This window comes from Falco punctatus (assembly GCF_963210335.1).
Source record: "Falco punctatus genome assembly, chromosome: 2".
NCBI lineage: Eukaryota > Metazoa > Chordata > Aves > Falconiformes > Falconidae > Falco > Falco punctatus.
The window spans coordinates 64,911,492-64,923,502 of record NC_137581.1 but is presented as its reverse complement, the minus strand read 5'-3'; the positions used below and the strand labels follow the sequence as shown (position 1 = coordinate 64,923,502).

Sequence of the window (12,011 nt, the reverse complement as noted above, 5' to 3'; positions counted from 1 at the left end):
AGCACAGGCAGCTCCTGGGACAGGCAGGAAGTTGTTTCTACAGGCAGAGCAGCAACTGGTGAGAGGAAAAGTGTTTTTCTTAATCTGAGTTAGATTAAGTAGAGACCATTCTGTGTTTTAATGTCATAAATACGCAGCTATTATTTGAGTATGCAGTTCTTTTAACGAGGCATAATTGATCTGAGCATTTATGCATAAAGCCCCAAATTAAACTTCACTTTCCATCAATGGCAGCTTTCAAAACTAGCTGCAGGGAGTTCCGGAGCAGGTGAGTGAAGCAAACCACGCGCCTCACCAAGACCAGTTCCCGCCAGCCCGGGGCTGATGTTACAGCCCACATCACAGACCCTGATGCCTTCAGCAAATAATTAACCTCCAGATTGGAATCGTACGATGGGAGGGTTTTCCTGACAGTCTCTGCAGGGGTGTTGTTCCAGAAGTTCACTCAGATTTAAAACCCTTGTAATATCGAGCTTGGTATTATTCACAGACAGTTCAGAACCTTACGTATTTATTGTTCTCTCCCTGATATTTCTGCAGAACTGGTATAGCCTTCCATCCTCTCTGGTTAGCTGTGTGTTGAGCTTTCTGTAGTAAATGAGCTCTCTTTGCTCTCCTTAGTCCCCTGAGGCCACCAAACCCCATTGTACCTGTCCCAGCAGGGGGCTTCTTGGCTGGGGAACGGGGGCACTGTTGCCAGTGGTCACATCTGGTGGGTGCTGGGGGGCTCAGCCAGCACCTTGGGTACCCGGAGCTGCAGTGGAGGCTCACCTCGCCCTTCTTGCCTCACACGGTGGTGACTGCGTTGCTTTTCCATACTCCTCTGGCTGTCCATCCCCATGGGAGCCCCTGCCAGCAATGCTGCTGCTGCAGCCCCCCTGCAGCCTGGGTCTACCTACCTTTTACCTTCCCGTGATAACGAGCATCGCCCCATGCATATGCATGCGTATGCAGTACTGCAAGTCTGGCTCCCTTTGGCGTGAAAAATGTTTCACCACTTGATGTCAGTACAGGACTTTGCAGAATCCAGCACAAAAATGCAGATCTGCAGATTTATTTTTTTTAAAACAAGCTGTTTACATTTTGCAAATCTATGTAGATTAAGGACCCCTTGTAGATCTATGGTAACTATTCCGATTAGGTTAGTATTAACAACACAGACCTTCAGAAGCTGTATTTTCATCAGATCTTTGTTTACATAGCCATTTTTTTCCTTACTGTGTGTTGTTTTTTTTTAAAAAAAAGTATTCCTTGACTGAGCAGCTGTGTCCTTGGGAATGAGCCACAGTGTACTAAGTACGTGAAGGCACTGACTTTGCTTTTTCTGTATTGATATCAATGCAACAGGCTTTACATTTTAATTTTCATATTACTGTGGAAAATTGCATAAAGAGAGGGTTTTAAAAGGGCAGTCCTTTCCTCACATCTTTCTTTATGAAGAGTTACTGGGATTTCTTTTTCCATTCCTTTAATTACCACAGTGAGCACATGGAAACGTGTTTCATTAAGGAGTCTGGCACCCTGCCTGTAGCCCCTCTGAAGCATTATGTCCCTCTTGAAGCCTGCACGCCGTGTCAGATACAAAATCTGCAGTTCCTCAGGTTGGAGTACCTGAGTTAGTTGTTCCTGCTTTAGCAGCTGGTTCCCATGAAAGTCCCATCGTCACACTCCCCGCCCCTCCACCCCGCAGCAGTGCGGCCAGCCAGGGGAAGCAAGTTGGCAGGCCAGCTGCCACGGATAGTGGTGGGACAGTGATGGGGACATGCCAATGCCACCCACCTCGTGCTGCAGACCCTGGCTGGCCATCAGCCCTGCTGCCACAGGGGCAGCTGAGGGCAGCCGTCCCAAGTAACTCTTGTCACATGCTTTTTGGAAACACCTCAGCTAGCAAAAAGGGACAACAATTATTTTCCAGAAAATGTTACCTCCGCATGAAGCAAATAATGAAAGCTGATGGCTGGGCTTGCAGCCACATTTCTCCCTGGGGGTGTCCTCTCACTGAGCAGCGTGCAGTCACAACCATTAATTGTGAGTCCCGGACACTTAAGGTGGTTCAAGGTGAAGTGGACTGTGGTGCACCTGCCCCGTGGCAGGAGGTGCAGGCTCACAGAAACAGCTCCAGCCTCCCCTCTCCTCCGCCTTACCTCTCTGCAGCCTCTTCTCTTTGCGTCATCCCTCGATGGGGAGCTGGAAGCCCTGGGATAAGGCAAAGCCCACAGCTGCTTGCTGCTGCAGAGCTGGGAGGAGGAGGAGGGACGGGGACTGGGCCCACAAGGAGCAGACCCCTCCGGTGTTGCCTTGTACAGTGCCTCCCACCCTGGTCCTGTGTGCCTATTGCCAGACCACAGCTCTGGGAGCACAAGGGCAGAAGAAAATGGAAGGATGTGTTTTCTCTCATGTGCAGAGAGATGTATAAGTTGGTGGTTAGTGACCTGGCAATGCTCAACTTTCTGGAAGTGAGTTGATAACAGGGGGCCCTCCAAGCCCCTCTACTCTGAGCCAACTGCGCTGCAGGTGGACCAGGCAAGTTTCTGGCTTCTGTCTCCCCTCTTGCCCCATTTTTTCTGTGGCATGGTCCTCAAAACCCCACTGGCTTCCTCTGTGCTGCAGGTTACCCTGAGTCCGGGCTGGCAGGGCGAGGAAGTAGGAGCAGGCATGACCGACCGACTGACTGATGTGCTTGCAGCCCCACTGCAGCCCCCCGTGGGCAATGCCTGTCCACCCCCATGTGGCACAGGGCAGCAGACAAAATGCTGCTGAACCTCATGGCCCTGTCACCCCTTTTGCTAAACCTCCCATGGCTAGAGCAAGCCACCTCCTTGTCCTCAATGTCATCATTTTCCATGCAGGTGACCTGTCTCCTGCCCGACAAACCAACGACAAAAACTTCTCTGTGCCTTGTGTATCGATGGGTCCCCAAAGCACCATCCCTACACCTGAGGGATGTGTAGAGGAGGGGACGGGGCCCTGCTGCTCCCTGCCTGCCTGGTCTCTCCCTTCCCGTTGGGAACAGCGCTGGTGAAGCTGCAGGTGACTCACAGCAATCACTGTCAGCTCTAAAGAGAGGGAGAGGGCAGAGGCCAGGTTTTACTATGTCCTCTGTCAGAGGGCTGATTTTGGGGACAAATAAGTTGTGGAGCTTTAGGCTAGTCTTTGTATAGAGAATATGAAAGTGGAAGCAGCAGATTCATGAACAAGGGAGAGCTTCTTAAACTGAAGAAGAAATGCTCCTTTGCAGACAACTGTTTAGGAGCAACAAAATGGGAATGCATCCCTCAGCCCCAGCTAGACACCAGCTGGTCCAAAACAGGGGACTATGGTCATGGGTAGTCTTGCTCAAGAGCCAGCAATGAGTGACACAAGCTAATCCCATTTACTTGCCTGATGTACACTCCTCATACAAAGCATAGTTATCAGCATGCACGCTTATAAGCAGCACAGGTCTTTGTGTGTACAGAAGCTACAAAAATGTCAGCAGAGCTTTGCTCAGCCAGCAGACAGGAAGCACATACTCTGCAAAAAGTTAATGCTTAGTGCAGTTAAAATTGATTATAATTCAGCTAAATACCTGGACTGTCATCAGCCAGTTCTGTTCACCACCTGCAGAAACGTTTTTCTTGCCAAAGCCGAAGTACATCACCATTTCTAAAAGGTGGAGGAACTTACAGCCATTTTGGAGGAGCATCAGCACTGTCCTTCTGGTTGGGTTACAGACTGCAGAAAATCCTGGGAGAGCAAGCAGGGGGGAGGAATGTAATCCTGGGGAGCCCTGATTCTCTGCCATGGATGCTGCACTCACAACAAGGACTTGAGCCTAGCCACAAGGTTGTGCAAGTCTCCTGACAGCCTGGCAGTGAAAACAAAAGCCACCTTGGAACTACTCTGATGTCTGCCTCATCCCTGGAAGTGTTCAAGGCCAGGCTGGATAGGGTTTTGAGCGACTTGATCTAGTGGAAGATGTCACTGCCCATGGCAGGTGGGGTTGCACTAGGTGATCTTTGAAGGTCCTTTCCAACCCAAACCATCTGATGATTCTGTGATCTCTGTAGACACAACCTCTGACAGACTAGTATCTACATGCTGTCAAAACAGTTATTGCTAACATCTGAATGAGGCATATGGAATTCTTCAAGGTTTGGCCAACACAGGAAATTGAATAAAGGTGTAATGTTAGATCAATTTAACTACACCAGCTCAACCTTACTTGCTTGTATACCTTCCCAGTTTACACTTGGCTTCTATCATATACAAGCTACACTAGGCCAAGCCAAGCTTAAAGAAATTGTCCATTCAACAAAGTTGAACATGTATTTCACTGTCAGTCAAGAGACAAGATGAGGCAGTGAGAGATAACAGGAGTAAGAAAAAGCTCTTGCAGAGTTCAGTGTCTTGCATATGGAGACTAGAACATGGGAAATGTTAAAATTTTTGTAGTAAAGGGCAAAATGAGAAGCACTTACCAACGAGACGTAAGTCTTTAGACTGGTTAATGCACTGAGCTCCAGAAAGTATAAAATACTCATTCAGAACTGTTCCCCCACAAAACCATCCACCTCACTCATCTGCTGGTAGAACAGCCTGCAAAGAGAGAGAAGAAACATAAAGCACAAAACCACATGTACAGAGAAATCCTGAACAGCTAGCTGAGATTCAAGCAATTTTCTTTAAGTAGACATTTTCATGAGTATTTTCTGTCAAATGCATCTTTCGTTCAGAGGTGGTGAGAGCCACCAAAGCAGGAAACATGTTGAGACAGACCTTTTTCCTGGCTCAAAGTGGAGTTTGTGCATTCAGTTATTTTATCAACAGGTTTTGGTTGCTATTTTTTAAACAAAATTTAGCTAATATTGTAATAGCACTGCTCCTGCTTCGTTTTTTTTTTTGTTTGTTTCACTTTGCTCTTGGTCACAACAGGAACTCAGGCTATTCTTCTGATACCACCATGCTGCAACCCAGAGAACAGGGTGGCTGGCAGGGAAGGAGCCCTGCGGCTCACCCAGCTCTGTCCCCTGTATCTGCAACCCTACTTTTCCTAGCCGCCCCTGAAATGGAGGCACAACATCGTTCACGGTAGGAGACCCGTACAGAAACACAGTATTCAGGAGAGTGGAACAACCACCCAAAATGTTGACACCCAAATCAGGCTAGGTCCCCTTGGCAAGTGGGGATGAGCAGGATGTGGAATAAATGGCTGCAGTCCTGGTGAGCAGTGTCAGGTGTTGAACATCTGAGGACAAGGGCTCTTTGCTGCTACGGGGATGCACTAGGTAAACTGCCAGCCTCCCTGGTGACCTCTGGATGGCTGCTTGGGGCCTCGGTGGTTTCCTCATTGCCAGGATGAGCACCTGGACTTGCTGTGGTTCCTGTGACTTTCTCTCGACTGGCTTCATGGTTTCTCTGAAGCTTACCACACGGATACTTGACTGCAAAGGCAAACCCAAAACACTAAGACTTGGTGTCTGGATGGTAGTGGGACTTTGAGGCATGTATCACATGCTGAGAGCAAGGTGGACCTGTCCATAACACTGAGCAAAGAGTGGTGAAGGCTGAGCTGCTGTTACCAGCCTTCACTTTAGCTCAGAGCTACCTTTCTTGCTGATTCAAGCCAATATATAGGATGTGGAGACCACGGTCATCCCCCACGTAGATGGAAGACTGTGCTGTCCCTGAGGCACCAAGGCATGTGACACGCAAGGGACAGCAACCTCCAGCAGAAGGACAGACAGTTGCTGCTGAAAAAAATTTCTGTCACCAAAGTGCCATTCAAGAGACCTTGTCTGATAGAGCCCTTGGTGTAAGGGACAGTTTCATGGTCAGGAAAGTAAATCCAGTTTCCAGTGCATCTCATCCTGCTCATCATAAGAAATTATTTCAACCTGGTGGAACATGGGTTTTGCAGTCAAAAGCAGTCTTTAGAGTTACAGATAGGTACCTACAGTGGAGGAAAATGGTTTGCAGGGAAGCAGGTCACTTTCAGGGAATCAACTCTTCATGAAAACAACAGAAAACTTAACAGTTCAAGGCAGACTCCTTGACAACAGCCTTTTGCAATTGAATCAGGTATGCAGGTGTCCTTAACCAGGGTTGACTCTGCTAGATTTTTCAAGACACTAAAAAAACCCTTGGAAATGCAAAATGACCAGAATGGTTGAAAAATGAAAATAATTTTCCACTTCTAAAACTTGGCCATTTTGAGCAAGTGGGAAAATGGTTACAGGATTTTCAAAGTATTAAAAAATTAAACATCTTACATTATTGCCATAATTATTTTCGTGTACCTGCTGTTATTAAATCTTTTGTAACTGGGAAGCAGAACAAAGTATTCTACGTTGGGAATTACAAGCTCATGACAGCAATTTGGTATAAAACTACAAAGAGCATTATAACAAATATCAGCATACAGACAGAAGAATAGGCAGAATAATTGTTAATGTTCACTCTGGATGCAGGCAAAACTGATGGATTTAAATTCAATGTCAGTAGTTATTCATGTATTTAGGCTGCTACATGTTGACTGCAGAAAACCTGCTTTTAGAAGAAAATAGAAAGGCAGGTTGTATTCCTTTTAAATGGGACAGGTGGTATTTGAAGGGAAACAAGAGAGACATAACTGCAATCACACGACCACTGAAATCATAGTGAGTCCTTGCGAACTGTATATTGTAAAAAGGGAGGTGTTTCTTGGGTCCCTACTTGTTTGGATCTGTAGTTCAGCACACCCCAGAGGCCTTGAAAATTGATAAATCTAACCTGTTCCTTTCTAACAAACTCTCCTGAAGCATGAAAGGCCTGTTTCAGTCTGTGGGAGAAGAGGAATCTGAGCTCTGTTGTAATCATCAGTTTCTCATGTTTTCATACCTGCTGGGATGTGGGCTTTGCTGTCTGCTCCGAGAATGCACCCACTTGCACAGAACACTTCCGTAAGCTATTTTTGCTACTACACATCACTCACAGTTGCACAATTTGATGTTACTTAAATTATGACCTTTAGCTAAGATCTTGTTAAATTTGTCAGCAACACCTCGAGCAAGCCATGTGAAAGGTGTGAACAATTAGCATTATTCTTTACGCTACAACAGCACTGCAACACACCAGCACTTCCAAAACGTGGTGAAGATGCGTCCCATAGAACGAACTTAAAGTTTGGCTTCATACCTACAGGAATGCAGGTTTTGTTCTCATTGCCCGGGGCATAGCCAGCAGCACAGGAACATGCAACTCCTTCACCTTCAGTTTTGCAGAACTGCTCGCAGTCCCCATTGTTGACCTAGCATGCGCTTGGTATGACTGCAAAGGAGCCAAATGTATAGGCAGCTTACAAATTCATGGTCATTTCATATAAGCACAAGCAGCTCATAAAACCTTGCTTGCAAACATTAGTCAAATGCCCCACCATTTTGGGAAATTCTGTGCAATTCCTGCTGAAGGCCTTAGTAATAACAACAGTTGTACACTACTATTTTACATCTTATGCTCTGTTTCCCGGCTATAACTGGCAGCTCTTTGAGGGCAAAGCAAAGGGTAAGCTGTGCTCACCAGAACAGCCATCATACCAAGGCAAAGATGAACATAGGTGTGGGTAAAAGGCTAGAATTAGCAACAACTGAAGTATCAGTAATAAACAAAGTATTGGTTTCTTCGTAGGCCTTTGCAATATTCCTTTTCCATCTGTATATGCCTTACAGTACTCAACTTAGCCCAGTCCCTGGCACTGCAAGATCATTGGCAGAATGAGAGAGCTTTTCCAGGTGCTAACAGTGTGAGAGCAAGGAGAGGTAACCTGGTCCTAACAGAGGCTGTCTAACCTGTTCCTACAGATTCAGCATGAGATTCCACAGCTCACCCACGCAGCTTAGTCCGCTCCTTAACTAGCCTTATAATGTCTAAAAAGTGTTTCCTAATAGCTAACCTGAGTATCCCTCAGAGTGATGAGATCCCATTACTTCTTGTTCTAGCTGTTCATCCTCATGAAAATGGAGAAGACTTCTTGCTTTTACTTTTTTTTTACTTTTTTACTTTTACTTTTGCACTTTACAAATTTCCTTGGTTGTGTGTTGTAGGATCAAGCGTAAAATTTTGGGTTTGTGTTTACTGAATTGCCTCCTGTTTATGTTGGACCACTGTTCCAGTTATACAAGATTGTCTTGAACTCTCATCTCGACCTACGGTAGTCCTTTCAGTCTGGAATGAGCTACAAATGCAGTGAGTAAACACTCTCTTCCGTCTTGCATGTCACTGGAAAATACCAAGTATCAGAGGTTCTCAGGCTCACCTGTGTAGAGCCCTGCCCTCCATATAATCTTTCGATCAGTTAGCACGGTTTCTCAACCACATGTGCACCAAACTAACAGTAGTTTCACCCAGACCAGTGTTTCTCTTTCTGTTGCAACAAAAGTGTTAAATAAAACGATGCTAGAAGCCTCCCTTAATGGAGAGACTTGACACGTACTGCATCTTTTGCAGCCACCCAGCCTGTTATCCTGTCCTTGGAGGAGACTGATGTTCCTGACTAGTGCAGCTTGGCAGTTTCCTTCCTCCTTGTTGGACACAAGTAATCTGGTACCTTAAGGAATAAAGATTTTCTTCTCCATTGTAAGCAGACTAACATTCTTCATCTCTCTCTTCCAGTGTCGATATACTTACATCAGCTCTTGATTTTCACATCGTATTTATCTTGTATTTACTCCTTAGTTTTTCTGGTTTTGTGCCAGGATGTTTGCAATTCTTTTACACAGATCTAGATTTTTCTGTACTTCCTTCTGGAGGTCAGGTCATGAAGGAGATCCCAATTTTAATCAAACTTCCTGTCCTTTCTTGACCTTGGGATAGTTTGGACATGTGCCTTAAACACTTTGGGGTTTTGTGGGTTTTTTAATAAGTAGCCTGATCTTTCTCTCTTTTAAAAGTTCAATTAATTTTATTCTCCTGATATTTTTCTTACTTCCTTCATGAGCTCTGTCAATTTACAGTTACTTTTATTAAATTCTTCTTCCATCTTTGTACTGTCAGACACTTCTAGTCTGTTGATGAAAATCAAATGTAGACAAGTGCACTCAAAATTGCTTTCTACATGTTTATATGGGAAAATTTTCCTTGAAACATCCTGAAGACTCCCAGGGCACCCTGTGTCCCACTAAGTACCTTTCCGACCTCATCTCTGGAATGTCAAAATCTCCTTCTAACTCATGGCCTTTGTAATGTGGATGACTCAGGTGTTTGTTCAGTTGCCTTCAACCAGCCCTCTGTAACCACCAAATGACTTTTACAGAAAAATTAAATAACAAGGCATGCCTCATGTCTGCAATATGATTCACGTGCTTACCATGTAGAGAAGCATCTCAGGGTCTGACCTGAAAGACAGGTGGGACGTTTCCTCAAGAGGAGATGTGATGTTTGTGTTGGGACTTACACAAGCACAGTGAGTGATGGTGTAGGGTTCTCATTCCCTCTGCACTGTTAAACCTTCTGGGGTTCATTTTGTCACCCAATATCTTACGAATGGATAGTAAGGCTTATTTAATTATCACATCTCTTGAGGACATGAAGAATAGCACATCATTTGTGCTGTCAGTTTGAAAATCCCGCATACTGACATATTAACATCATATTTTACAGTGACACAATTGCTTCAGTCCAAAATGGTACTCCTCTGGTGACTCAGCCCTGGATGTCACTGCACTGCAGCAGAACAACAGGAGCAATGGAGGTGAGAAAGCAAAGCTACTAATGTCACCTCGGTCCACAAAGCACAAATAATGGCAAATAATTGCCTGTGCAGTTTAGGCAAAGAAGCAGAAAGCCAAACTAAAGCAAAGGCTATACCTGTCTGCACCATCCGAAGGAAAAGGAGGACAACAGGAAGAAGCCACATTGTCCTGTGACGGCCTGGCATTGCCATCTTCCTCACTGTGCATCTCCCACCAGTTTCTCTGCAGGGCTCTGGGGCAGCTGGTGTATGAGAAACACTACAGTACAAAGGTTGCCAACTCATGAAAAAAAAACCTTCTAAGAGCAAAGCCTGGGCTCAGTGTCAGCACGGGACAATGTTAAACCAGGAAGAAGCCACTGTGCTGCAACAATGCCACCCTGTTAGCTTGCAGCCACCTTATGCTGGCAAAGCCCCTCTCTCCTGCATGGGCATCATGGTTTTCCATCGCAGCTGTGACACCTGTGTATTTCAGACTTCCCAGGAAGAGTGGGGTCCATAAACCAGGGCAGGTTCTGCCTCAGTAGAATAACACGTAGTTGCATGGTTAAACTTGGCCATGCTACCAGAACTTCAGATACCAGGCTGCCACTTGGTGATTCCCCCTGCAGCACCATGGTCTATGGCTGTTCTCTTTCTCCCTGTCTGCTGTGGGTGGCTTTAAGTCTTCAGGAAATATGGATGAAACCTCCCTAAAAAAGCTTTGCTAGCCAGGAAGCAAGGAGCTAGAATAAGTGATCTGGCTGTTGCCCATGCCCCAAGGAAAGCAGAACAACCAGAGCCAGAGCTTTGTGCCTCCCACAAGCTGGGCAGAAGCAGGAAAGCGTCTCAGAAGTGAGGAGTAGCTCAGAGCACCAGATCTGCAGAGCTCAGTAAGTGCATTACAAAGTTGTTGCCTCCCAGCTCTGGTAGCGTTTTTGGAAGCAAGAAAAGCATGGAGCAAATCAGGCTTTTTTCGGGGTTAAGCCAATAAGGTATTGTGCAAGGTTTTGGTCACTTTTATTTCAAACCACTGTAGTTTGAAGTGCTTTAGGTAGGGTGAAACTGACTGTCATGCCTTTGAATCCAGTGGAGCCGCTAAGCAGGTGTCCTGTACAGATGCATCAGGCTGGATGGGACCTCTGGGACACACAGAACCCAGTCTCTGTTGGAAGCACCAGGCCAGACCACGCTTTCACAAATTCTTCATTTTCCACCTTATTCTGGATGGAGGTTTTGTTTATTTTTTTTTTGGCTTACCCCACTCCATGGGGACAGCTGTTGACAGGGCCTTGTGGTCTGGGGCCCTGTCTACGGAAGACAGTCCTGTCAGGTGAGTCACCTGTGTCACGGAGCAGTAAAGAGGAAGGAGAACCTCGCCTGTTATTACTGTGCTAGCGCGTGTCACAAATGCATGATTGTAACAGTGACCCTTTGCCTGTGTTGCTCACCTGGAAACACAGAAAACAGGGGCTGACATGACCTCCAGGATCACCCAGCCCAGCTTACTGAGCCAAGAAGGGATCAGATTTGCCTCTGTTAATCTTGGCAAGTCGGCCAAGGCTCCAGAGAAGGAGCCTTCTGGGGAATTGCTTCCAGTTGGACACTGTGTCTGCAAAAGTGTGTTTTCCTGCCACGCTGTAGGCTGCCATAACGAAGGCCAGCTTGTCCACATGTGTTCCCTAGGGCAGCCCCCATCACGTCACAGGCCTGACAGCTACTTACCTCTCCTGCTCTGAAAGGCAACCAACACTGGAGATCCCCTGCCCTCCACACAAAGTCTGTTAGAGGGTTTTTCTAGTCACAGCATTCAAAGGTTTTCCCTGGGATCTCCCTGAAACTTTCTCACTGCAATTGAGATGTGCTATGTCTTTTTATCTTCACCACAGACATGAAGATCTGATTAGTCCCTACATATTGCACACAAGAAGGCTATCACTATGTTTCTCCTCAGGCTGTCTCTATTTCAGTCTAAAGAAGCCTCATTTTTTCAAAGCACAGTGCCTCATGCACAAAAGTCTCTTGCTCAGATACATCATCTTGGACTAAGCCTGATCAATGTCTTACCTTTTTTTTTTTATTCTTCCTATCAGTCCTTCTGAAAGGCTCAAAGTGATTGCACTCTTTTACTTACCATCCTTCCTTTCTTCTCAGGACTGGCTTTTCCTTGAAGGCTGAGGAAGCCTCAGCACTAGAGGGTAACTTAGAGCATCTTCTTCCACCACCCTTGGTAAACACCAGCTCTTGCCTTAAACCAGCAGTGTTTGCTTGCCGTGAGGAGTTCTGGTATTGCTGTGAGGAGCACCGGTTTACTCTGCAGCTGTGT

The 12,011-nt window shown here is 46.0% G+C and overlaps 1 pseudogene across 1 annotated transcript; it reads right to left on the bottom strand.

Moving 5' to 3' along the window:
- Positions 1 to 4,419: 4,419 nt before the first annotated feature.
- LOC308059786 (coagulation factor X-like) lies at positions 4,420 to 9,898 on the bottom strand (annotated as a pseudogene). The gene is made up of 6 exons: positions 9,823 to 9,898; positions 6,993 to 7,287; positions 6,304 to 6,368; positions 5,252 to 5,423; positions 4,939 to 4,945; positions 4,420 to 4,578 (listed from the first exon to the last, which is right to left on the bottom strand). The product of its transcript is annotated as a coagulation factor X-like (transcript).
- Positions 9,899 to 12,011: the final 2,113 nt, after the last annotated feature.